Source organism: Hyaena hyaena, unplaced genomic scaffold (genome assembly GCF_003009895.1).
Source record: "Hyaena hyaena isolate Hyena2069 unplaced genomic scaffold, ASM300989v1 scaffold_359, whole genome shotgun sequence".
NCBI lineage: Eukaryota > Metazoa > Chordata > Mammalia > Carnivora > Hyaenidae > Hyaena > Hyaena hyaena.
Window position 1 is genome coordinate 1617362 of NW_024080994.1, and position 25971 is coordinate 1643332.

Consider the following 25971-nt stretch of genomic DNA (forward strand, 5'->3'; position numbering starts at 1 on the left):
CCCCCCGCTTCTCTCTCTCCCCCCTCCATCCCCCCAAAATAAACTTAAAAAAATAATCCATTAAATAACAATAATTGGAGTGTCAACTGATGCTTATAAAAATCAGTACATCAAGTACTTGTTAAGCTATTCACTGTCATTAAAATTTAGTACTATAGGAAAACAACAAATCTGCATTGTTACAGTCACTTTAACTTAGTATTTGTGTGTTTATCCTATCCTCACACCTATTCCTTGAGACTTAGAACTTACCTAAACTGCTGCATGTTCCCTTAATGTAATTCTTAATGAGGAGGTATTAATGATAGTATTCACCTATTTATGCCCAAGGGAAAACCCACAAAAGATTTCTTTTGCTCTGTTTCTTTTTTTTATTTATGTCTAGGAGAGAGAGAGAGAGAGAGAGAGAGAGAGACAGCGTGAGCAGGGGAGGGTCAGAGAGAGAGGGAGACACAGACTCCGAAATAGGCTCCAGGCTCTGAGCTGGCAGTCAGCACAGAGCCCGACACGGGGCTCGAACCCACAAACCGCGAGATCATGACCTAAGTGAAAGTCGGACGCTTAACCGACTAAGCCACCCAGGTGCCCCTCTTTTGCTCTGTTTTTTAAGCTCAAGGTTAAACAGAGTAAAATATAATTTCAAAAAGATTTAAGGAAGTTTGTAGATCTTTAAGGCCAACAATAATTGGAATTATTTTACATATGTTACTATAATATGTATATTATATATACTATTTTCATTTATTCTGTTTAAATTTTGAAACTTGTATATTCATTTACATTTTTAAGTATGTTTAAGTAATGCTTTTTTTCTTGGCATTTTGGCAGTAGTAGTACAGTGATTGAAAACCTTTTTTTTTTTGTGGGGCACCTGAGTGGCTCAGTCGGTTAAGCATTCAGCTGCTCAGCTCCCAATCTCATGTTTAGTGTGTTTGAACTCTGCATTGGACTCTGTGCTGGCAGCAGGGAGCCTGGTTGAGATTCTCTCTCTCCCCCTCCCTCTGCCCCTTCCCTGCTTGCCCTCTTTCTCGCTCTCAAAATAAACAAACATTAAAAAAATTTTTTCTTTAAAAAAATTAAAACATAAAAACTTTTTTTGTAACAAGAAGGGAGGTAAGTAAAATGCTCTCAGGGCTAGGCTTGTTCACTCATGTCTGCATTCTGTGTCTTAACAAAGATAGTGATTCCCATTTTTTCCCCGTCTTAATACCCAAGGAATAGAAACACTCCCAACAGTAGTAGTAGCTTATTATCAGAGATTCTCAACAAGATTACTAGAGAAAGAGAAAGGGTGGGGATGATTAAAATCGGCAAAAATCCAGTTGGGAAAGTACCAAGTGTATTTTGATTACTTGGCCAGTTCTGTATATTGTTATCTTTATAATACTCCTTTAATTTACAAATTCCCTAAATGTTCTTTAGTTTGCCTACCTGGAACCTAAACCTTTGTCATTCCAATTTTATAGCTTCGATTTTTCTAGTTCTTGCTATGTGAGCTAGTGTGTTTTCTATTTTTTGAACATTTAAAGTGGTGCTACTAAAAATCAATTACAAGTTTGTCCTACTGATAAGTAACTTTTCATTTTTTGTTGCCTTCTAATTTCTGCATATACATTGTAGTTTTAACAGAATTATACAGTTATGTTTTACTTTTCTAGCTTTAGCATTTTACCATACTGTCTAACCTTTGTAATATATAATGCTTACCTGATAGTTTACCGAGTAACTATTAACATTTCCTCAAATTTTTAAAAAATTTTTTACGTTTATTTATTTTGAGAGAGAGAGAGAGAGAGCGTGTGCGCGCGCTTGTGCATGCACGAGCAGGAGGAGGGGCAAAGAGAGGGAGAGAGAGAATCCTAAGCAGGCTCCATGCTGTCGGTGCAGAGCTGGTTGCAGGGCGGGATCTCATGAACTGTGAGATCATGACCTGAGCCAAAGTCAAGAGTTGGACATTTAACCAGCTGAGACACCTAGGTGCCCCTACATTTACTCAATTTTAAATCCCCAACAGGAAAATAATTGTTTTCAGTTTCTATTTTAACATTGAATTGAGCATCTCTATGCATTTATCTTTTTTCTTACTTTGAATTGTTTTCAAAGGGTACTAATCTCAAATGAAGGATATAAATATTTCTGTAGGATATACATGTTTCTATATTGTTAAATGTTTGCCTCCCCAAAGAGTTGAGCACGTTTACACGGTCATGAGAATATGAGTGTACAAACTTTATCATAATTTTATCAACTTTGGAGTTGTGCTTCTTAATAAAGGAGGATTGTTTAATTAGGAATGATTACTAATCCTGGAAATAAGTTGCACTGTTTAGTAGGCCATTTCAATCCGTAGTTATTTGTCTACCAGTAATCTCCGTGCTGGGACAAATACTGTATATTTCATATTTTCTGTCATTTCACTGACTTTCTCCTAAAAATTAACTGAAACTTTTGATGATATAGTAACAATAATTCTTAAATTTGACGTGTTTTTAATGGTTTATATGTTGGATGTTTTATGCTGGTTTTAATATGAGCTACTTTCCAACCTATACATTTATGAGTTATTAAAATTCATAATGACATTTATATCCATATAGGTAACCCTTGAAGTAAAGAATATGTATGTTATAGCCAAATTGGCTGAGTTTTTGCTTCCTCAATATCGTCTTCTGGTACCTAGTAAGTATATAATCAACGTTTTAGGGTGGTTAATAGGAGCAAGAGACTGTCATGAGTCTTCCACTTACTATCTGTATCACCTTGGCCAAATAATATAACCTCTCTGTGCTTCCCTGTCCTTATTTTTGAAGATAATAATTTCATAGTCTTCATGTTCAAATGTATATGTGATGCTTAAAACAGTGTCGGGAACTAATGAATACTTAGTAAGTGGTGTGGTAATTATTGTTAAAGTACATTCAGAAATAATAACCTACCATACCCCCTCCAGGAATGTATGATGTAACTTGAAGGCAGGATATCGACCCTCTCTTTGGTAGCTTTGGCAATAAAGTTGAGTTTTCTGTAGGAACTTATAATTTGTGGTGTAACTTATTACATTAGAATATTCATAAATCCATGTGAGAGAGTATCTCATATTTTTTGTTTCCTATACACTCCTCCCCAAGTCAGACTTTGTATAAAACTCATACAGTATAGGATACTCCTATTTTGAGATGATAAAACCATGATAGTATGATTTCCATAAAATCTAATTTATCATTTTCTAGTCTACCAATTCCACTAAAAACATTTTGGTGAGACCTTTTATTTCTTCCTCTTCATAGTGGAGGAAAGAGCTAATGATTAAATAAAATGCCACATTTATAATGTTTTCTTTTTAATTTAAAAATTTTTTATTTTAATTCTAGTTAACATACAGTGTTAGTTTCAAGTGTACAATATAGTGATTCAGCATTTCTGTTACCTTGTGCTCATCACAAGTACTCCTTAATCCACATCACCTGTTTAATCCATCTACCCATCTCTCTCCCCTCTGGTAATCATCAGTTTTTTCCTCTATAATAGTCTGTTTCTTGATTTGTCTATTTTTTTTCCCTTTGCTTGTTTTTTTCTTAAATTCCACATATGAGTGAAATCATGTGGTATTTATCTTTCTCTGACTTATTTCACTTAGCAGAACACTCCCTAGTTCCATCCATGTCATTGCAGATGGCACGATTTCATTATTTTTTTTTTGTGCCTGAGTAATATTCCATTATACACACTCTCTCTCTCTCTCTCACACACACACACACACACACACACACTGCACATCTTTATTTATTTTATTGAGGGACACTTGGGCTGCTTCCATTGTAAACAATGCTGCTGTAAACATAGGGGTGCATGTATACCTTTGAATTAGTGTTGTTGTATTTGGGTAAATACCCAGTAGTGCAATTGATGGATCATTTTAGCTTTTTGAGGAACTTGCACACTTTTTCATGGTGGCTGCACCAGTTTGCATTCTCATCAACAGTGCACGAGTATTTTCTCCACATCCTCACCATGGTGTTGAGTTTATCCATTCTGACAGGTGTGAGGTTATATCTCATTGTAGTTTTAATTTGCATTTTTCTGATGATAAATGCTGAACATCTTTTCATATGTCTCTTGGCCATGTGTATCAGGGTGCCTTGGTAGCTAGTTGGTTAAGCATCCAACTCCTGGTTTCAGCTCAGGTCATGATCTCACAGTTCGTGAATTCAAGCCCTGCTTCAGGCTCTGTGCTGACAGTGCTGAGTCTGCTTGGGATTCTCTCTCTCCCTCTCTCTCTCTCTCTACCTCTCCCTTGCTTCCTTGTGTGCACTTGCTCACTTGCGCTCTAAGTATATAAACTTAAAAAAAAAAGTTAAAAAAACTATACCCTATCTTATTTGTGCCCTCTTCATAATGAGAAGTTAGTATTGGTATACTCTTAATAGCAGTGATTACTAGGAATTATTGTAATTTTTGGTGAGCTGTGAATTTCTGTTTTTTTATTTTTATAAAAGTTAAGTTTTTAAGAAATAAAACAGTAATAGGTAATGATGTTCTGTACATTCACCTGAGAAGAATAATGCTATGAACATTTTTATAATACATTACCAAATCTAAAATGATGTCAATAAAAACTTGCATTAGTACCATTCATATTCATAGTCATTACTCTGTAAGTTCCTTGTATATATATATATATATATATATATATTTCTAATCTACTGTTGTAATTTTAAACTGTAAGACAAGAACTTCCTTACCTTATATCACCTAGGGATTACAGGTGTGGGATAATCCTCACTTTAAAAAGATGAAGTTAAACTTAAAAACTGATATTTTTTTAAAGAATATTTTGATATATTGGGCTGATCTCAATATTTACATACTCATACTTTCATGAACACAATATTGGCACACAAAGTTGGTATGTGTGCCATCAACTTTGAGGAGTTTCATCAAAACATTAGTATACTCTTGGGAATTGGTGATACGTGTGAAGATTATCTGTTGTGTCTGCTGTGAGTGGGGCAAAATTAAAAACTGTTTTACTCAAAAAGCTGCTTTTCCTCATTAAATATAAATTCTGTTTTTATCACTTCTGAGGCATTTGATTTCCTTACATAGCTAGATGAACTAAACATTATGTACCAAATAACCTTATGGGATAACATCAAATTCATGGGTTAAAGATTAAATAAGATTGATTAAAGCATTAGGAAAACGTACATTTAAATTTTTTTTTTTTTCTAAGTAAGCTCTAGGCCCAGTGTGGGGCCTGAACTCATGACTCTGATCAGATCAAGAGTCACATGCTGTACTGACTGAGCTAGCCAGGTACCTCAGGAAAATGTATACTTAAAGTCAAAAACTGTAAAATTTCTAATAAAAATAGATACAATGGAAGGGCCATGCACTATACTATATATTTTATATATGTTATTATCCTTGATTGTTTTTGACCACCCTAAAACTGGTGTGTTGTTTCTTATTGAAGAGGATCTTAATAAAATCATGCCATTAAAACTTTTCCTAATATAAAAACTCAAAGATACGTTAACCTTGAAAGGGAATAAAGTCCTACTAGCTCATAGATTTTTAAACTCTTAGGGGTTTTTTGTTATTATGACCATAGTGCTGTTCTGAGGACCCAGGATTGCTTGTAGGATCACTTTTTGCATTTTTTGGCTCTTAACCAAGATTTAAGAAGGAAATTACAGCACAGAGAAAACTGTGTCTATAAGGTGTTGATGCCCTTGAAACCTACTGACACAAGCCTGTCTTCCTGGGTACGTTAACATTTTTGCTCTCTATTAATTTTCTATTCCTGCATTACAAATGACCACATACTTTGCATCTTAAAACAACACAGATTATCTCACCTATTATTATAGGTCAGAAGTCCAGGTGGGCTCAGCTGGTCCTCAGCTTAGGGTCTTCAAAGCCAAAATATGTTGCCTGAGCTGCATTCCATTTTAGTGTCTAAGGAAAATCCACTCCTGCATTGGCCAAACTAGCACTGAGGAGGTTTCTCTTTCCTTGCGGCTGACAACCAGGGCTGGTATTTGCAAGGCTTTCGTTGATGCTCCCACCAGTAATGGCAAGTCAGGTTTCTCTCGTGCTTCTAATATCTATTTAAAAAAATTTTTTTAATGTTTTATTTATTTCTGAGAGAGAGAGACAGCGTGAGCAGGGGAGGGTCATAGAGAGAGAGAGAGATACACAATCTGAAACAGGCTCCAGGCTCTGAGCTAGCTGTCAGCACAGAGCCTGACACAGGGCTCAAACCCACAAACCGTGTGAACATGACCTGAGCCGAAGTGGATGCTTAACTGAGCCACCCAGGCACCCCTCATTGCTTCTAATTTCTGTGACTTCTGCTACTGCTGAATTTCTTGGACTCCAGACAGAAAAGTTTTCTATTGTTAAGGGCTCCTGTGATTAGATTGGGACACCTGGATAAATAACTCAGGATAATTGTACTGTTTTAGAATCTGTAACCCTTTTGCAAATTCAGCGTCCCATTTTGCTATGTAATATAACCTATTCATAGTTTCTAGGGATTTGGGTGTGGACATCTTTGGGGGACCATTCTACCTGCTACATGTCTATGCTTTTGAAAAGAAATTTGGTAAATTGTGTACCCTTGCACATTGTTTTTTTCTTTGCATATTTCTAAGCTGAATCCTGTAATTTTTCACTGTAAGTTTGAATCTTTGAAAAAAAATTTTGGCTTTTATAAGTAATTACAATAGTGATTTGAGATTATCATTGGTTTTTAAAAAACAAAACTAGAATTCATCTTTAAAAGTAGTTTTCATTGTTCCTCTTGCTTATGGAACTTTTGTTTAACTTCCACTTCTCCAATATAATTTTATTTAAATCCAGTGGATTTTAATGTTTTAAAGTATTGATCACCTTATCCTACTTCTCTGCAATAAATATAAATTGAACTTTTCTAAGTTTCTTACTGATTTCATTTTTTCATAGAGCTCTCTCAGGACAGTGCATTTTTGAACAATATTTTGAGAATGGAAGAATTAGTCTTTAAATACAAAGTTTTTATTGTTTCTGTCATCACACTAAGCATTATAGATGAATTCAGAACATCGCTAAACACAGGCGATGGCAAAACACCATTCTTAAAAGCAATGCTTTGCTTTGACAGAAGTACTTAGAAGACAGATGAAGACACAAGCCTGAGGTTTAATGGTACCTGGATTAAGGGAGGCTTTAAAACACTCTTAATTTAAATAATCCCCTTGTTTTATTCCTTGGAGGTTTTTTATAACCTGGGGTAATGCGTGGTAATAAGATTTGGTATGGGTTTCTTTGGAACTGTGGAAGACTAAGGACTTAGGGAAAATAGCCATATCATTTTAGTAAAACAAATATAGGGAAGTAAAAGAAATAAAGTAAAATGCAAATTTTCTTAAAACCCTGTTCAGATGTCCCTTGGAAAGCATTAGTGTACCATCAGTAATACGTACATCTGTTTGAACACTGCTTTGAAAAGACTGTCTTCCTCCTGGCTAGCTCTTATCTTACCATAGGGCTAGAAGTTGCCTATTCAGGATTCTCTCTGCTGTCCAGTTGTTCTTAAATATATTAGACTCTTCTGAGTCAGTGTCAAGAGAGAATTAGTTCATATCTCTCACAAGTATCTACTTTTGAGCCCTGTTTTTTGACACAATATCTGCCTTCCAGAATACTTAACCACTAGCAGTATTTGCTTCCTTCAGCAGAGACCATACCCGTTACCCACAGGTTAATTATATCCAAATACAGGCATACTTAGGGATAAGGGCAGGTTTGGTTCCAGACTACCACAATAAAGCAGGTCAATTGAACGTTTTTGGTTTCCTGGTGCATATAAAATTTATATTTTTTCGCTGTGCTGTAGTCTATTAAAATGAAGTGTGCACTAGCATTATGTCTAAAAAAAACTACACACACACACACACACACACACACACACACACACACCCATGGGGCACCTGGGCTAGTTAAGCGTCTGACTCTTGATTTCAGCTTAGGTCATAATCTCATGGTTGTGAAATAGAGCTCCACATTGGGCTCTTTGCAAGGTGTGGAGTCTGCTTAAGATTCTCAGGGCACCTGGGAGGCTCTGTTGGTTAACCATCTTTGGCTCAGGTTATGATCTTGTGGTTCCTGTGTTCAAGCCCTGTGTTGTGCTCTGTGCTGACAGCTTGGAGTCTGGAGCTAGCTTAGGATTCTCTCTCTCTCTCTCTCTCTCTCTCACAAAAAATAAAACATTTAAAAAAATTCTCAGTTTTCCTCTGCTGCTTCCCTGCTTGCTTGCCATGTGCACGTTTTTTCTTTAAAAAAATAAAAATTTTATTGCAAAAAAAAAATAATGCTAACCATCATCTGAGCTTTCAGCAAGTTGTAATCTTTTTGCTGTTACAGGGTTTTGCCCATGATGGCAGTTCACTGGTCAGAGTGGTGGTTGCTGAAGGTGGGGTGGCTGTGACAATTTTTTAAATTAAGACAATAATGAAGTTTACCCACAGTAGAACTTTTAAAATTGGAGTCAGTCCTCTCTAATTGTACTACTGTGTCATCAATGAAGTTGATGCAATATTCTGAATTCCTTGCTGCCATTGCAAAATCCCCATAGCATCTTTACCAGGAGTAGATTCCATCACGAGAAATCACTTTCTTTGTCCATACGTAAGAAGTACCTTCTCATTTGTTCAGGTTTTATCATGAGATTGCAGCAATTCAGTCCCACCTTCCGGCCCCACTTCTAGTTCCCTTGCTGTTTCTAACACATCTGTAGTTACTTTCTCCACTGAAGTCTTGAACCCCTCAAACTCATCCATTAAGATTGTAATAAACTTCTTCCAAACTCATGTTAATATTGCTATTTTGACCTCTTCCATGAATCACAAATTCTCTAATGGCATCTAGAATGGTGAATCCTTACTAGAAGGCTTTCAGTTTATTTTGCCCAAATCCATCAGAGGAATCACTATTGATAGCAGCTGCAGTTTTACAAAATGTATTTCTTTAATAAGACTTGAAAGTCAGAATTACTCCTTGGGGTATGGGCTTCAGAATACATATGTTTATTAGCAGGCATGAAAAAGTTAATCTTGTTACATTTTGGGTGTCAGGTACATTGTCAGTGAGCAGTAAGATTTTGAAACAAATCTTTGTTTCTGAGTAGCAAGTCTCAACCGTGGACTTAAAATACTCAGTTAAACCATGTTGTAAACAGATGTGCTGTCATCCAGACCTTGTTGTTCCATTTATAGATCACGGGCAAAGTAGATTTAGCATAACTTTTTAGGGCTCTAAGATTTTTGGAATGATCAATGAGCATTGGCTTCAACTTAAAGTCACCAGTTGTGTTCGCCCCTAATAAGAGAGTCGCTTTGTTCTTTGAAGCTTGAAACCAGGTGTGAACTTCTCTGTAAAAGTTCAAGATGGCATTTTCTTCTAATCTAAGCCTATTCTAATCTACCTTGAAAATCTGTTGTAGCTATCTTTATTAATGATCTTAGCTAGGTCTTCTGGATAATTTGCTGCAGTTCCTATATTAGCACTTGCTGCTTCACCTAACACTTAATTTTTTTTTTATTTTTAAGTAATCTCTGTGCCCATTGTAAGTCTCGAACTCACAACCCCAAGATCAAGAGTTGTATGCTCTACCGACTAAGCTAGCCAGGCCCCCCTTCACCTTGTACTGTTATAAAGGTAGCTTCTTTTCTTAAACCTCATGAACCAACTCTGCTAGCTTCCAGCTTTTCTTCTGCAGCTTTGACACCTCTCTCTGGATTGATTAGGTTTTAGTTTAAGAGAGTGTTGTGGCTGGTTTGATCTTCTATTCAGACCACTGAAACTTTCTCTCTATCACTTATAGGGCTGTTTCACTTATTTGTATGTTCACTAGAATAGCACTTTTGATTTCCGTCAAGAAGTTTACCTTTGTATTCACAGCTTGGTTACCTGCCTGGTGCAAGAGGCCTTTGCTTTTGGCCATCTTGGCTTTTGACATGCCTTCTTCACTAACCTTAATTGTTTCTAGCTTTGGGTTCAGGGTGAGAGATGTGCCACTCTTCCTTTCCCTTGAATACTTAGAGGCCATTATAGGGTTAGTAATTGGCCTAATTTCAATATTGTTGTGTCTCAGGGAACTGGGAGCCCTAAAGAGAAGGAGGGATGGGAGAGGGGCCAGTAGGTGGAACAGTTAGAACATACAGATTTATCAGTGAAGTTTGCTGTCTTATATGGGTGCAGTCTATGGGTCCCTAAAACAATTGCAATAGTAACATCAAAGTTCACTGATCACAGTTTACAGTAACTAATGAGAATGAAGAAGCTTGAAATATTACAAGAATGACCAAAATGTGACACAGAGACATGAAGTGAGCAAATACTGTTGGAAAAATGGCACCAATAGAGTTGTTCAGTGCAGTGAAGGCTGCCACAAACTTCAGTGTGTGCAAAGCACAATAAGGTGAAGCTCAATTAAACAAGCTATGCCTATATAAGAAATATTTATACAGTAGCTAGGATAGGGAGCAGTGGTAAAAGAGGTTCTTTACATCTGTGTGTTTCAAGCTAACAAAAAAACAAAACAAAACATGGTTAGTGTCTTCCAAAGTCTAGATGGTAATCTTAACATTGCATGCATAAAACATAAGCTGTATAGGCCAGGTACAGCTTGCTACCTTAATCTTGTTGTCTTTTACTTGAAATGAAGACCAGAAGTCCATCTTGCTGTTTTCTAGGGTGTTAGTTCCTGGTCTTTTGTGAGCAACTGCTAAAATAACACAAACACTCCATAGGAAAATCTGAGGCCCTGCTTTTAAAAATAAACATTTTCCTGAAAGAAACGACTTGCAGAAATTTCTATCTAGAAAATGTGAATCTTTACACAGAGGCATTTGTTCTTTGAATTGCTGCTCCATTTATGGTCCCTATTTTACATTTGCATAGCTAACTATCCTGTTCTGGTCCCTTTCCCTTTAAGGAACATTCTGTCAAAAACAGAATTTTATTCCCAGCTTTGAAACGAGAGTCTTTCTGGCTTCTGATACTCTCATTTCAAAGTTTTAAACATGAAGACTGCTTCAGCCAACCTATTCATGGTAAAGTACAACCCTTCTTCTCAACACCCTGTGCAGTAGGAATATCTCCCAAGTTCATACGTGGCCTAATAATGAGAGTTCGGTTCTCAAATAATGGTAGAGGAAAGTCTACTTTCCTTTTTAACATTTTGTTCCCAGGATTACTGCCTTTTCCTAATGGAATTGGTAACTTGGTTTTCTGCCAGGATCTTACCCAGACTCAGCTTGAGCACTCCATTACTTACATAATGGCCCCGTGTTCCCATTTCTGAGTTCTGTGGACTGCTTACGTGAGTTTATCGTCCCAAACCACAACTGTTGTTTAGGTTGTTTCTTTGCTCTTGCATTGTTACTCTCTTCTTCAGATTTTTCCCTTGTCACCTACAGATTGGCCTTGCATATTTAGAGAAGTTCTTATGAACACTGGTCTTGCTCCTTGGCCACTGGGAGGGACTTTCTGCTTTTGAATGCTCCCTTCAGTGAACTACTGAGGCATCTCTACAAGGTATTCAACCACCTTACATTTTAGAATGAGAGAGTAACACCTAAATTTTGATCAATATTCATTTCCTTCCTTCTTTATTATAGATGCTCCAATTTTTAACTGAACATAGGGCAAAATAATATATTTCTCAGGTATAACTGTGTGACTTAAGTTCTGGCACATGGAATGTAAATAGAAGTTTCCTGTGAGTTGTCGAAAAGTTTCCTTAAAGGGAAGCTATTGCTTACCTCCTCATTCTCCTTCCTACTGTTTGATCAGCAAATGTTATGGTTAGACCTTAAGCAGTTATTTTAAACCATGAAGTGGACACCACATATTGAGGATGGCAAAACAACAAAATAGGAGGAGCCTGGATTCCTAATGGTCATGGTTCCAGGCTGCTTGTGCTTTTATGTCAGAGAAATAAACTTCTGAATCGTTTAAGCCATTGCTAATTTTGAGTTTCCTGTCACTCATAGCTGAACCTAATCCAACTGATACAGGTATAAAAAAAATCAAGCTCTTACCAAATGAAAAGCACATGAACTGGGTCCCATTGATGTTACATGCAGCACTGACACTGCACGTTGATACTCAGGTTCAGCACCTCTCCCTTCTGTTGTGGTAAAAAGCTTTGTTGTTCCCCTTTCACCACGACTCCATTGCTGTACTTCCATCCTTGAAACTGTTATACCTCTGGATAGGTGGCATTTTGCTGGGAGTTACAGGAGACCATAGGATACACATCTTCCTGGAGCACTGAAACTTTTGAAAGGAACCTTAATTTTTATATCAGAAAAAAATGTAACGGAAGCCAAACTTTACATACGTTTTTAAATATAAAGTAAATACTTAAAATTTTTTGTTTCTTTAGGTCTTACAGAGTAAGGAATTCACTCATTTCTGCCTCTCCTTTGCCCTAGGGACACAGATGGAAACTTGAGAAGTACTGCTTACATGATTAGAGCTGAAGGATTCCTGGCAGCAGAGCAAATAAAGCTCATGGCCCACCAGCTAGAAAGGTAAGAGACTTAAGGTTTTAATGCAAAAATGGTTCTTTATTTTTGCAATTGTCTATCAAATATTACTGAGTTAAACAGATGCTTTTAGATAGTATCCTCAGGATGCTAATGTCCTCTCATATTATTGATAGTGTTTAGTAAAAAAAAGAGGGGAGGGGAATTAGAGGTTCAGCAAAATTTGGAAATGTCCTTTTGGAGCTACAATGCATTTCTGCATGTAAAAGCACACTGAAAACTTATATTAAATTTTTAAATTTTAAATCAGAGCCTCCTAAACTTATCTAACTAGAGAATCCTCTATAGCAAAGGGTCCTCATATGAAAGTCCTAATTCTTCTAGAATTTTCTAAAGGATAGTAACAAAAGTTAATCCTTGAAGTGTTTTCTTCTTCTTTTTTTTTTTTTTTTTTGAGAGAGAGACAGACTGCATGAGCAGGGGAGGGTCAGAGAGAGAGGTTAGACACAGAATCTAAAGCAGGTTCCAGGCCCTGAGCTAGCTGTCAGCACAGAGCTCCACATGGGGCTTGAACCAACGAACCGTGAGGTCATGACCTGAGTCGAAGTCGGATGCTTAACCGACTGAGCCACCCAGGCACCCCTTCCTTTTCTTTATTTTTAAGTAAGCTCTAGGCCCATCAGGGGGCTTGAACTCATGATCCCAAGATAGGAGTCACGTACTCCTGAGCCAGCCAGGCTCCCTGAAGTATTTTCTGTAATGCAAAACTATTTTGGACAAAAGGTATTCCCCATTTTAAGGCTAACTAAATACATGCTAACTATAATGTCAAAATGTACTTGCTTTTGGATCAAATTAAATCAACTAAGTTTAGTTCAGTGATTATTCGTACTGATCAGAAACATTAATAGGAAATTATATAGTTCTTCAGATATATATTCATTGAATATCTTCTGTGTATCAGCCCCAGTGTGGTGATGTTAAAGGTAAAAGTACAGTGGTTTCTTGTTTCAAGACATTTATAGTTTGGGAATATAGCTTTTAAAAATGGAAGAGAAATAATTGATGTAATAAATGTGATCTTTTAAAACATAGTGGTCTAGTGATTGACTTTGTTGGATACATCGAGATATATAAGCGTGGCGTGTGCTGTTGTACCTGAATCTGAAGGTTCAGACCAAAAGCAAGACCATGTGTAAAATACAGTTACTCTAATTTTGATGAAATTTGGAAAATATATATGTGTATGTATGTGTTTTTTTAAGTTTACTCATTTTGAGAGAGAGAGGGCCTGTGGGAGGGGCAGAGAGAGAGAGAAAATACCAAGCAGGCTCTCCACTGTCGTTGTGGACCCTGATGTGTCCAAAGGCTCGAACCTGCAAATCGTGAGATCATGACCTGAGTCGGATGCTTACCCTACTGAAACCCAGGCACCCCTGAAAAAGTAAAAAGTTTTAAGCAGGAAATTTTTTAAGGAGAAAAGAATGGCAAATTTTTCTTGCACATTAATATATATGTTAAATGACTTTTGAGCTACTTGATCAATTTAGATGTTGAAATCCTGGTTTGGCTAGAAGTATTGTACATATAGCATAAATTTCATGAAGGCAGGGACTGTATCATTGTACCCTGGAGTCTAACACAATTCCTACCTTCTTGCATGACTCAGTAAATATTTATTAACTAAATGATGAAGTAATTGAGTGATCTGAATTTCAGGGTCTAAGGGGGATAGTGGATAGAGGGTGAGCAGTGTTTACTAAGAAACAGATGATAGGTGAGTGGGAAGGGAGAGTGTTTTAGGCTACATAAATGAAGAGAGAGATGAAGCCTACATAAAATTAGAGCCAAGGAGATGAAGGGGTAGCATAGACTAGGGTAGGAGGAGGCAAGGGTGGTCAGTCCACGCAAGGTTTGGAGACAATGTTACGGATTCGAAGCCTTATCCTTAACATTTTTTGCATAATTGGTCCTTTGCTCTCATTTTGACTGGTACTGTTGATATGCAAATCATCGTTCTCTTTTCTGAATTTAGCAGTAGTTTGTACTGGCTTTCTTATGCATAGTTTTGCCCTTTCTAATCCATCCTTCACATTTCTATTAGTGATCTTGCAAGAATTCCCCTTTGATCTAGTTCATCATCTTAAAATCTTTCCATTTTTTACAGTGGGATTAAGCAGACTTTATTCTTTAAAGAGCTAGATAGTAAATATTTTAGACTTTCTAGGGGCTACAAATGGTCTCTGTTACTTGTTCTCCTCCCATCCCTACCTTCAACCATTTAAAAGTATGAAAAACTTGCTTAGCTCAACATTTTGGCACAGGCCTATATTTATAACCTCAGAGTGGCAGTGGGATGGGGGTGGTGAGTGTGGAATCCACACTCCTTACCAGGATAATAAAGGCCCTTCAAGATTTGTTTCTCTTTCTGGCCTTATCTCTCTTCCCTTCAACCTTATATCCCACATTTCACGGGTCTGAAGTTCCTTCAGCGTACTCTGCTTTATTGTGATTCTACATGCTGTCTTCTCTGCTGAAAACGTCATCTCTGACTAGCTGATGCCTCTCCCTTTGAGACTATACACAGTTATTGCTTCCTTCAGTAATAGTCTTTCAGACCCTCTCCACATTTGGCTAGGTATTTGTCGTGGTTAGGGGATAGAAACTTAATCAGATAAATTCAGGGTTAAAAAAGAAAAGAGAGCTCACACCCAGAATACAGAAGACCTACATAATTCAGCCACAGAAAGCATAGTCAGGCATCACAGAAACTGCTTTCCTTCTTTTTGGCTAAATGGTTTCTCATCTCTATTTTTCTGTGCCTACTCTTGGTTCTGGCTTTCGTTAATTCCTTCTTTTTTTTTTAATGTTTATTTTAGAGAGAAAGACGATGATGTGTGTGCTCAAGCAGGGGAGGGGCAGAGAGAAGGGATAGAGGATCTGAAGCGGGCTCTTTGCTGACAGCAGACAGCCGGATGTGGGGCTCGAACTCTTGAACAATGAGATCATGACCTTAGCCAAAGTCGACACTTAACCACTTGAGCCACCCAGGTGCCCCCATTAATTTCTTATCAATATGAACATGACTATAAATATCCACCAGTCCTGAGTTGATTTAGAATCTCTGGTGCCCACTTCTGTTTGCCTGATTTTTCCTTTTTACAAATTTCCTGACTAGGTAATCTGAGTGGCTTAACTCGTTTAGGTGACCCCTGGTTCACCTGAGGCAAGTATATCAAGGTCATGGATATTATAAGATTGCCCTTCACTGGTAATCAGGCTCTCTAAGAGGGCAGCATGGGTGCTGAGGAGAGATGGCCATGCTGAAGAGAGGTGGCCAGCTCCAGTATATTTCTTAATCCCCTATGTTCCCATAGTGCTTGTGTATGTCTTTATTACGTTGCTGAATTATGTGATATATAATCTGATTTTGAGGGCAAAGACTGTATCTCTTATTCTCAATATGGTATAAGGTACAAAATAGGCAGTGAAATGTTTTCCAAATATATTTTACAAAATAGATTTGTTGTATTAGAAATGCTTGAGAATGCCATACATTGTATGTAACAAATTTATATTATCCATATTTTAGAAATCTGCTTTGAAACTTGAGTACATGCTTTGAAGGTAAGAAATTACAAAATTTATAGCTCTATAGCTAAAGAGGATCAGTAAAATTAACACTTTTAGAATATAGAGATTTTTGGGATGCCTGGCTGGCTCATTCGGGAGAGCACGGACTCTTGATCTCAGGGTTGTGAGTTCAAGCCCCACCTAGGGTGTAGAGATCACTCAAATAAAAAACTTTAAAAATTTTAAATAAAAAAATAATAATGTAGAGATTTTTTAAGTTAGTCACCAGAAATTGACTTGCTCCCTCCCTTTTTTTTTTTTTTTTTTTAAGATTTTATTTTTAAGTAATCTCTACACCCAACATGGGGCTGGAACTCCACCCTGACACCAAGAATTGTATGTTCCACCCATTGAGCTAACCAGGCACCCCCTCTGTCCCATTTCATTTAAAAAAATTTTTTTTTAATGTCTTATTTATTTCTGAGACAGAGAGAGAGACAGTGTGAGCAGGGGAGGGTCAAAGAGAGAGGGAGATACAGAATCTGAAATAGTCTCCAGGCTCTGAGCTAGCTGTCAGCACAGATCTCGATGCAGGGCTTGAACCCATGAACCGTGAGATCATGACCTCAGCCGAAGTTGGACGCTTAACCAACTGAGCCACCCAGGCACCCCTCCTCTCTCTCCCATTTTAAAAGCTTCATTTGCCCACCCTGTTTTCTGTGAAGTAAATTGGTTTCTTAATTTGTTCTTGATAGAGATGTAAGAAAAGCAAGTATTTTTTATTAGCTGCATTATTTGATAGAGTTCCAAATGGCATGGGAATGTTTATAGCCTAAAGGATCATCTTACCTTGCTTAACACATTTCATAAAAAAAAGGAACTAAACAGACAAATAATTAACATCATTCCTTGAGACTTTATTCAAGTACAGGGTAATTGTTCTATCATAATAGGATTCTCTTTGCTCTTAACCTACAGATGTGATTTTTCTATTCTTTGATGTCTATAACAAGAAAGTTATAAATCGGAAATGAGCTGAGAATTGTTAGAGAATCCTTGTTTTGTAATGTTTTTCTCATAACTACTAAACACTATATACTAATTATATAAGTTATGTAGTGAATTATATAATGCATATGATTATAAATACCTTCTATAAGTCTTTTCATTTTTAATTTTTTAGTACAGGACCTTTTAAGAGTAAGTTGCTACCATTATGTCCCATTACCCCAAATACTTCATTTTCTACAATAAGACATTCTCCTACAAAACCACAATACAGCCCCTAAAGTCAAGAAATTAGCATTGATATATTGCTACATCTAATATGCATATGACATTTAAGTTTTGACAGTTGTGGGGTGCCTGGGTAGCTCAGTCGGTTTAGCATCTGATTCTTGGTTTTGGCTCAGGTATGCTCAGGCCCCGCGTCAGGTTTCATTCACGCTGAGCATGGAACCTGCTTGGGATTCTCTCTCCCCTTGTCCACCCCCTGCCCATCTTCCCTCACTCTCCCCCATTTGTGCTCTTCCAAAAACAAAAAAAAAGTTCTCCCAGTTCTAATAATGCCCTTTATAGCAAAAGGTTTTTCCAGAATTCACTTTGCAGTTGTTATATATCATTGGTCTATTTTAATCTGAAATATTTCCTCAGTGTTTCCTTGAGTTTGTGATTTGGGCACCTTAGATGATTAAAGTCCAGTTATTTTGAAGAGTTTACCTCAATTTGGGATTGTGTAATATTTTTCATGATTAGATACAGGTTTATGTATCTTTGGTTTGATTGTCCTAGAAGTGATGCTATGTCCTCATTGCATCCTGTTGGGAGTACATATCAATTTTTCTTATTTCTAATGTTGTTAACTTGGATCATTTGAGTAAGTTGATATTTGCCAGGTTTTTACAATTAAGGTATATTTTATCAGGAAATACTTTGGATAGAAGTGTCCTGTTTTATTAAATGTTGAGTTTATTCTTTTGTTTCAATATGGATTAATGGGATTCTCTTATATCAATTGATTTTGATTCTCAAATTGTTTCAGATTTAGCCGCTTTCTGGCCACATTCATAAGTCCTTCTTAATTTTCTTGCACAAGATATTCAAGGGCCATCCTGTACTTGCCCTGCCCTAGACCTGGAGTGAGACAGTTCTTGAAAGAGCTCAGATTCCTTTTGATAGAGAATGGTACTTAGACATCAAGATCTGGGTGCCTAGTGGGTATATTGTTTTGGGGGTATCTTTGTTTTCAGGCCCCCCTCACTAGGCACAGCTAAGGAAATACATGAACGTATGTGCATATACATATACACACATACTTATCATCTATATTTCTGTACCTTTATATCTGTTTTGAAAGTCAAGAGTTCACTATCTCGAAATTTCATCCAATTACCAAGATTCATTCTTTATTATAATTACCTTTACCTATAGTGTAAATTTACTTTCACCCACTACATCCTTGATATATCTACTTATTCTGCCATTCCTTGTGTTTGTGCATAATGAATCACCTGTTGCCACCACACCCACTCCTACTCATCAAGTAGCTGTTCTTCAGCTTGGGTCCTGGTATCCTGTGCTGGACTCCTACCTTCTCTATTCCTTACCTCATGTGTTTGCCTCCTCAGACTTCCCTCCAGCCACCCTCCATTCTTATGGACAGCTTTCTCACTCTGCCCATGCTGTGACACTTTGCACTGGTCTGTTCCCTAATAGTCTGTCTAAGCTGCCTCTTATGAAGACACTCATATATATGTTTTTTCTGGAGGCTTGGCTTTTATATTAATTTTAGTTGTAAGAAATGTTTGGTAGTTAACTTCTCCCATATTCTTCTATTCATCGTTCCTGGAAGTGTTCTTCTATACTATTTTCTATTGGCATCTCATATGTGATTTTATTTGATAATAGGTCTGTTGACTAATTCTAGAAGTCCTAAAAAAGTCTTTCTATACAATAAAAGATGGTTTACATAAAATTTTTAGATGGTTAGTAGGCATATAATAGCAAAGCGTAACAGTCAATAAACATAGTATAGCAAACCATACCAGCTGGCAGGTACAGACTATCATTAAAAATGTCCTTGTTCCATTTTTTACCTAGAAGTAAGTCATTTCACCCTTTGGGACCTCATTTGTAGGTTAGGTAGTTAGGACTAGATCAGGAATACCGTAAGTATGTGATCAGAAATGTGTATGATAAGAAAGCTTAACCCAAAGCAATCTACATATTCAATGCAATCCCTATCAAAATAACACCAGTGTTCTTCACAGAGCTAGAACAAACACTCCTATATAGATTTGTATGAAACCAGAAAAGACCCCGAATAGCCAAAGCAATCTGGAAAAAGAAAACCAAAGCTGGAGGCATCACATTCCCGGTCTTCAAGCTATATTACAAAGCTGTAATCATCAAGACATATGGTACTGGCACAAGAACAGACACTCAGGTCAATGGAACAGAATAGAGAACCCAGAAATGGACCCACAGATGTATGGCCAACTAATCTTGACAAAGCAGGAAAGAATATTCGGTGGAATAAAAACATCTCTTCAGCAAGTGGTGTTGGGAAAATTGGACAGTGACATGCAGAAAAATGAACCTGGACCACTTTCTCACACCATACACAAAAATAAACTCAGGGGGCGCCTGGGTGGCTTAGTCGGTTAAGCGTCCGACTTTTGCTCAGGTCATGATCTCGCGGTTTGTGGGTTCGAGCCCCGCGTCGGGCTCTGTGCTGACTGCCAGCTCAGAGCCTGGAGCCTGTTTCAGTCTATGACTCCCTCTCTCTCTGACCCTCCTCTGCTCACGCTGTCTCTCTCTCTCTCTCTCTCCTAGAAATAAATAAAACATTAAAAAAAAATTAAAAAAAAAATTTGATTAAAAAAAAAAAAAAAAAAAAAAAAAAATTAAAAAAAAAATTTGATTAAAAAAAAAAAAAAAAACTCAGAATGGATGAAACACCAGGGGCACCTGGTTGACTCAGTCAGCCAGGCATTTGACTTTAGCTCAGATCATGATCTCACAGTTCATGAGTTCGAGCCCCATGTCAGGCTCTGCTGTGACAGCTCAGAGCCTGGAGCTTGGTTCAGATTCTGTGTCTCCCTCTCTGTCTCTCACTGTCCCTCCCCTACTCACGCTCTCTTGCTCTCTCTCAAAAATAAACCTTTTTTTAAAAAAAAAGAATGGAGGAAAAGATCTTAATGTAAGACAGCCATCAAAATCCTCCAGGAGAAAGCAGGCAAAAAACCTCTTTGACCTTTGCCATAGCAACTTCTTACTCAGCACATCTCTAGAGGCAAGAGAAAGAAGAGTAAAAATGAACTATTGGGACCTCATCAAGATAAAAAGCTTCGGTACGGCAAAGGAAACAATTATCAAAACTAAAAGGCAACTGATGGAATGGGAGAAGATATTCGCAGATGGCATATCAGATAAAGGGTTTGTATCCAACATCTGTAAAGAACTCACGAAACTCAATACCCCAAAAACAAATAATCCAGTGAAGAAATGGGCAAAAGACATGAAGAGGCACTTCTCCAAGAAGACATCCAGATGGCCAACCAACACATGAAAAAATGCTCAACATCACTCATCATCACTGGAATATAAGTCAAAACCATAATGAGATACCACCTCACACCTGTCAAAATGGCTAACATTAACAACTCAGGCAACAGCAGATGTTGACAAGGATGCGGAGAAAGAGGATCTCTTTTGCACTGCTGGTGGGAATGCAAACTGGTGCAGCCAGTCTGGAAAACAGTATGGAGGTACCTCAAAAATTAAAAATAGAACTACCCTATGACCCAGCAATCGCACTACTAGGTATTTATCCAAGTCATACAAGTGTGCTATTTTGAAGGGGCACATGCACCCCAGTGTTTATAGCAGCACTATCAACAATAGCAAGAGTATGGAAAGAGCCCAAATGTCCATTGATGGATGAATTGATGAAGAAGACGTGGTACATATATACAATGGAGTGTTACACAGCAATCAAAAAGAATGAAATCTTGCCATTCGCAACTATATGGATGGAACTAGAGGGTATCATGCTGAGTGAAATTAGAGAAAGACAAATATGAATGACTTCACTCATATGAGGACTTTAAGATACAAAACAGATGAACATAAGGGAAGGGAAGCAAAAATATAAAAGCAGGGAGGAAGACAAAAACATAAGAGACTCTTAAATATGGAGAACAAACAGGATTACTGGAGGGGGATGGGCTAAAGGGTAAGGGCCATTAAAGAATCTACTCCTGAAATTAAAAAAAAATTTTTTTTTTCAATAAAAATAGAAAGCCTATGATCTATAGTCAAGAGAATTTTGGACTGAGATTCTATTTTTTAAAGAATGGGCAATGGAAGCATTTCACAGAACTACAAATGATTATACATGTGAAAAGTTTAACGTGAGTGTGTCAAAATATGCAACATTATAATTAGGGTTTTGTTCCACTAATCTGACAAAAATGTTAAAAAGTACAATTCACCTTTGGTATGAGTGTGAAGAAATGAGGTCTTTATGTATACTGCTGGTAAAGTAGAAATCAGTACTATACATTGGAGAGCAGTTAACAGTGTAAATCAAGTCTTACAAATATGCCTTCACTTGATATAGTAATTTTTTATTTTTTCTTTGTTTTTATTGTTTTTTTTTAATGAAGCAGAAACTTTATTTCCAAGCTCCTCAAAGATGATTACAGAGTAACCTTTTAAAAATGTCCCAAATTAAATCAAAGGCACATCATTAAAGCAAAAACACTTATGACATTAAGAATTCATTTAGGTTGTAGTATTTTCACATTATTTTAAAAAATTATTTCCAGTGTTCTGAGATCACCTTTAAACATTTTTTAAAGACATGAAATAATGTAGTATATTTTTTAAGGACAACCACACCTATAAAGTAGAGGAATTTAAGACAAAGATCCAGTCTTCTTCGTACCCAGGATAGGGCCATCTGATGCATAATACATCATGAATCTTTCCAAACAAGTTTGCTAAGAAACGGCTCCCATGTTCAGTGTTACAAATAAAACAATCTTCTCATTTAGAAAAATCAAGACATCATTTGATTAATAAAGTCTATTCCTCCCCAGTTTTATTCTTTTCTTCATTTAGAAACTAAATTCATGAGAAAAGAACAAGTTTTGTTATGGTCTAAAAATCTCAGAAACAACAAATTTCAAATACTCAGTTGTTTTTAAGTTTATTTATTTTGAGGGGCAGTTGGGTGGCTCAGTCGATTAAGCATCCGACTCCCGCTTAGGTCATGACTTCTCGGTTCGTGGGTTTGAGTCCCGCATCGGGCTCTGGGAGAGAGAGAATAGGGGAGGAGCTGAAGGAGAGGGAGAGACAGAATCTCAAGCAGATTCTACAGTGTCAGCACAGAGCCTGACACTGGGCTTCATCCCATGAACTGTGAGATAATGACCTGAGCCGATACCAAGAGTTGGACGCTTAACCGACTGAGCCACTCAGGTGCCCCCAGTTCTTTAACAAACAAAAATGTTTTTCTTCCCCAAATTTTAAGAAACATCCAGTAAGTAAAACAAACATAATATTTCAGGCATAGCAACACTAGTAATTCACTTAGGAGAGAGATTATTTGGTGGTAACATAATTTTTTTATGTTAAATATAAAAAGCACTTTACGAAAAGAATCAGGCCATTGTTGTTTAAAGTTTACTCCTTCACCCAGTTTCCTTATCTGAGTAGAAACTCATCAGTTTCTGAAGAATTTGGGTTATAGGACCATGCCACAAGAAAGATCTGAAATACCTAAAAGCCATTTAGCTGAAGAAAAGTGTTTTCTTGAGAAGCCCTCATTTCATCACTTTGTACTTAAGTGCATTCCTCAGCAAACTTTTTCTCTACAGCCTTTAGAACAAAGCACAGGATCTGGGCTGCTGGAAGGGGTTGCTTCCGGCTGAACACTTCCCAGCAGGGCACCCTTGCAGGCTGCCTGCATGTGGTCCTGTGGAAGTTCCAGCATCCAGCCTGAGCTGTTCAGGGCCACCGCAGGGTATTCACAGTGGCCGAGGAGAACGTGGCAGAAGTGCTGGGCTCCTTGATGTAGTGATTTCCTTTCTTTTCTAGAAATTTTTCCTGTGGAAATTATTATACATACTCTACAAAGATTTGCCGCCAAAGATATTTGTTGATGATTTTAAAAATCCACGAATAAAAAAAAAATGAATTATAAATATATTTTAACCACATGGTGGAATACTATACAGCCATTAAAAATGATATCTAATATTTAAGGATATTACTATTTAATGATATAGCACGACTTAGATGATTGCTATTTAAAGAAAGTTATAACACTGTTTTCACAGTTTATAAAGCCATATATCTCCATACATTGATAAGACTGGAATATGTACTCTGGAATGTTGAATAGTAGCTGTCCCTAATGGTGGTCTTTTGGGTGACTTTTTTTTTTTTTTTTTGCGCTTCTTTATTTTTATGGGAGCAAATTTAAAGTTCCTTACTATATCTTAGTTTACTAGGTGTAATTTAGTTCATATTATCAGGAAATAACAGTGGTCTTCTTCTGAACTCTAGACTTCTGCTTTATTTAAAAAAAATTTTTTTTTGTTTTATTTATTTTTGAGACAGCACAAGTGGAGGAGGGGCAGAGAGAGGGAGACACAGAATCTGAAATAGGCTCCAAGGTCTTAGCTTTCAGCACAATGCGGAGCTCGAATCCATGAACTGTGAGATCATGACCTGAGCCAAAGTCAGACGCTTAACTGACTGAGCCATCCAGGTGCCCCCAGACTTTAAAGCAAAAGGTTTTTCAGAATTCTGTAATACTGATTATTTATGTGGGATATCTAATACTGGAAATTGCTCTGGCTATGTTGTGACAAACAAAATTCAAAGTATACTAACATTCAAAGAATACCTTGAAGGTTGAGCTTCTGTGGGGTGCCTGGGTGGCTCAGTTGGTTATGCATCTGATTCTTGATTTTGGCACATGTCATGATCTCACTACTCGTAAGATCAGGCTCTGTGCTGACAACACCATGTTCTGTCTAGTCTACCCCTCTCCTGCTCACAGGTGATATGCCTCTCCCCCCTCCCCAAAGAAGTTTGAGGTTCTAAAATAAAATGCCTTATAGCAAAGAAGTAGCAAAGTATATTTTAGGGAACACATACATGTTTACATGTGGAATTGTCTTAGAAACCTGGAAAGAATTCTAAGGTGCATGCTAGATTAGGTGATGTAAACTTCCTCACTATCCTGGAAGCTTCTTGAGGGCAAGTACCTATCTCAGTTCCCCACTACATCCCTAGCATCTAGTTGAGTGCCAAGCCAAAAGTGGATGCTCAAATATTTGTTGATTGAAAGAAAAGAGGAAACTCCAGTGGCATGAGATCTTGAGGGCAAGGAAGATTAAAGAACTATTACGATAAGAGTTGAGAGTGAGAGTAGAGTAACCAAAGAACATCTTTTAAATTTTGCTTACAACCCTCTGGTGTTGTCTTCGTGACATAATTCTCCTACCAGCGTATTTGGATGTTTGCCAGAGAGCGGTGTGGTATATTAACAGTTCTCTGTAGTCAGTGAAATCCCAACAATTAAAAAAAAATTTTTTTTAATGTTTTATTTATTTCTAGGAGAGAGAGAGAGAGAGAGACAGCGTGAGCAGGGGAGGGTCAGAGAGAGAGGGAGTCACAGACTGAAACAGACTCCAGGCTCTGAGCTGGCAGTCAGCACAGAGCCCGATGCGGGGCTCGAACCGATGAACCGCGAGATCATGACCTAAGCGAAAGTCGGACGCTTAACCGACTAAGCCACCCAGGCGCCCTGAAATCCCAACAATTTATAGTTGAACAAAACCTCCTTTCCCTATGAGCATATTTCCAACCTTGCTGTAAAAGAGAGATAAGGCCAGATTTAAAGGCTTTAGATTCAGTGTAAGGAAGAGATAGCTTTTAAACCTCCCAGAGCAAATATCATCATATATGTCTCAGGGTGCTTCAACTGTTGTATTTACAACTACCTCAGCTGGGTTTTAGGAAATAGTGGTAAGGAATGGGAATTTTTATAGTTTGGTTAGGAAGTAGGCTGATATTTAGGTAAGGAACTTATTTTGTACAGGAAGGGGGCAGTTGTCCTGGTGCAGGAGTAGAAGAGATGAGAGAGAAGGGTACCACAGGCTAATTCTCTCAGAAAGCCTTTCTAGAATTGTCAGATTTGTCCTTGCAGTCCCTGTATATTCTCATAGTATTTTAACTCTTGTTCTTACCAAAGGAATTACAATTACATTTCTGTATTCCTTTTTTTTCTGCTAGACTGAAAGTTTCTAAAAACTTTTCTAAAAGCACAGGGACTGTTTTTTCATCTTTGTGTCTTGACAGGTGTTTGGTATTTAAATGTTTCTTGAACTTAACTGAATTTAAATATTGCTTTGATTTCTCATAGCAAAACTAGTTTTAGAAGAATTTTTTGAGGTAAAGTAGACAAAACGTGTTCACATCATATGGCTGTTTACTCATTCCTTAGTATTTAATGAGTAATGCTACTGTGAGATAGGCACTGTTTTAGGTAGTTAAACTGAAGATAAGTTCCTTGCCTTCATTCAGGTCACATTCTGCTGGTAATGAGAGAAGCAGAACTGTTACAGATTTCCTTTAGATTATTCTAGTGTTCTTTTCCCTCTTCTCACAGACAGCATGGTAAAGTTGGATGTGAATAGAGGAACAGAACCCTACCAGATACAAGTTTTGCCTGGAAACCAGGGAAAAAACTTTCTTCTATCTCCTACACCAGATCACCCTTGAGTCCAAGACTCAGAACTGTAGCTATTTATACATTTCCCCACAGGAATTATCCAGTTTT

At 37.4% G+C, this 25971-nt stretch overlaps 1 protein-coding gene across 3 annotated transcripts in view; it reads left to right on the plus strand.

Moving 5' to 3' along the window:
• ATF2 (activating transcription factor 2) overlaps positions 1-25971 on the plus strand; it is an 82328-nt gene that overhangs the window by 3193 nt on the left and 53164 nt on the right. For 2 of the 3 annotated variants that reach the window (XM_039250127.1, XM_039250130.1), the window contains exon 2: positions 12486-12584. The gene's annotated coding sequence lies outside the window, so the exon portion shown is untranslated. Of the gene's footprint in view, positions 1-2597; positions 2680-12485; positions 12585-25971 lie in introns of all 3 variants that reach the window. The other variant, XM_039250129.1, reaches the window with a different exon arrangement.